The 2,400-nt window shown below is 43.6% G+C and overlaps 1 pseudogene; it reads left to right on the top strand.

Annotated features, from left to right (window-relative positions):
- The first annotated feature begins 1,239 nt into the window (after positions 1–1,239).
- On the top strand, positions 1,240–2,170 carry LOC144581025 (60S ribosome subunit biogenesis protein NIP7 homolog pseudogene; annotated as a pseudogene).
- Positions 2,171–2,400: the final 230 nt, after the last annotated feature.

The raw sequence follows: 2,400 nt of genomic DNA, 5'->3' as shown, positions 1-2,400 counted from the left end.
CCTGATTAAGGATTTGGATCTTAAAAATACAGTGAGAAGTTATTGATTGAACAGTTAAGCAGAGCAGTAACATGATATAATTTATGGGGGTTTTTTTGGACGCAGGGTCTCTGTTGCCCAGGCTGGAGTGTAGTGGCACTATCATGGTTCACTGTAGCCCCAACTTCTGGGCTCAAGCAATCCTCCTACCTCAGCCTCCCAAGTAGTAGCTGGGACTACAGGTGTGTGCCTCCACACCTGGCTAATTTTTTCTATTTTTTGTAGAAAGAATTTATTTTCTTTTCCTTCGTTTCCCTTTCCCCTTTTCTTTTCTTTTCTCTTTTCTTTTTCTTTTTCTTTTCTTTCTCCCCAGTATGTTGCCCTGGCTGGTCTCAAACTCCTCGGCTCAAGTGATCCTCCCACCATGGCCTCTCAAAGTGCTGGATTACAGATGTATGCCACCATGCCCAGCCAATTTATGTTTTAAAGTAATTTTAGGCTGGGTGTGGTGGCCCACGCCTGTAATCCCAGCACTTTGGAAGGCTGAGGCAGAACAATCACTTGAGGTCAGGAGTTCAAGACCAGCCTAGGCAACATGGTGACACCCCACATCTACTAAAAATACAAAAATTAGCCAGGTGTGGTGGCACACACCTGTAGTCCCAGCTCCTCCAAGGCGGAGGCACGACAATTGCTTGAACTGGGTAGGCAAAGGCTGCGGTGAGCCGAGATCGTGCCACTGCACTCCAGCCTGGGCAACAGAGCAAGGCTCTGTGTCAAAAAAAAAATTAAAGTCAGTCTAGTTGATACATGGAGAGTGGCTTGTTGGGGGACAAGAAGTGAAGCAGAGAGACCAATTAGGAGACCATGGCAGTAGTCCAGGTGAGAGGTGAGAGTGGTTGGAACAGGGTAGTAAAAGAAGAATTGGAGAAAGTGAATGGATTTGAGATGTGTTTTGGAGGTTTTGTTATCAGGACCAGCTGATAGTTTTGGTGTGGGAAGTGAAGGGAAGTGGGGAATCAAGGATAACTCCTCAACTGTGGCTAGAATAACTGGGCAAATTGAAGTGCCATTTACTGAGATGGGGAAGAACAGCTTTCAAGGGAAAGCCAAGCACCATTTTGAACATGTTATGTTTGAAAAGCCTATTGATTATCCAAGTGGAGTTGTCAGGTAGGCAGTTGGATATGTAGGCGGCTCAACTGGGAAGGTGTAGCTAGAAATATAAATTAGAAAGTTGTCAGTATATAGATATTACTTAAAGCCATGAGACAGAATGAAATTGCCAAAGATGTAAGTACAAATAGCAAAAGGAAGAAATCCAAAGATTGAGTCCTGGGACATAATTTAATGGTCAAGAGAGGAATGGCTACTAAGACTGGATGAGACAGAGTAAAACTAAGAGCGAAGAGAGGCAAGTGTTTTACATGACTCAAGGTCCAGTTAAGAAAACAAAACAGGACTTCCATTTCCAGTTACTGAGGCATGAGGATCCCGTGTTCCAACCCAGTGGGAAAATGGGGCCTTTGACTGAAGCGGAGACCCGTGTCACGTTTGAGAAGATAGCAAAATTCATCAAGGAGAATCTTCAGCTGCTGGTGGACCGGCCCGATGGCACCTACTGTTTCTGACTGCACAATGACAGGTGTACTATATGAGTGAGAAGATTATGAAGCTGCCCACCAATATCTCTGGGGATAGGCCAGTGTTACTGAGGACCTTCTTTGGAAAATTCACTAAGACCCACAAGTTTCCATTGCACATCACAGGCCTGGATTAACTGGCACCTTATGCCAAGTATAAAGTATGGATAAAGCCAGGTGCAGAGCAGTCCTTCCTATATGGGAACCATGTGTTGAAATCTGGTCTGGGTCGAATCACCGAAAATACTTCTCAGTACCAGGGAGTGGTGGTGTACTCCATGGCAGCCATCCCTTTGGGTTTTGGGGTGGCAGCAAAATCTACACAAGACTGCAGAAAAGTGACCTCATGGCAACTGTGAAATTTCATCAAGCAGACATTGGGACGTACGTGTGACATGAAGAGACGTTGACTTAAAGTCGTTGCAAGGACAGGCAGCTGTGTGGAAGCTGAGCTTTGTTTCCTGTGTTTGTGTAGACTCTACCATCATGTTGCATTTTGTCAACACTCTGACCTCTCCAGGGACTTCTTAGTTTACTGTATTCTCTGTCACTAACAAGTACAGGCTGGATTCTTATTGTATATAGAGATAGCTTTAAAATGGGGGTTCACAAAATAGAATATTCTTTCATATTTGAATCAGAGGGCTTCTTGTTCTAAGAAATAAGTTCAAAATCATTGGAACTAGGAACAAGAATTATTGTTATCTGTGATAACACTTCGTTTTCTAAACTCATAAGAACACATGGATTTTCTTTTTCATTAATATGAAAGATAGAC

This window comes from Callithrix jacchus, chromosome X (assembly GCF_049354715.1).
Source record: "Callithrix jacchus isolate 240 chromosome X, calJac240_pri, whole genome shotgun sequence".
In the NCBI taxonomy this organism is placed as follows: domain Eukaryota; kingdom Metazoa; phylum Chordata; class Mammalia; order Primates; family Cebidae; genus Callithrix; species Callithrix jacchus.
Note: the sequence above shows the minus strand (reverse complement) of the source record. Positions and strands in the feature narration are given on the sequence as shown.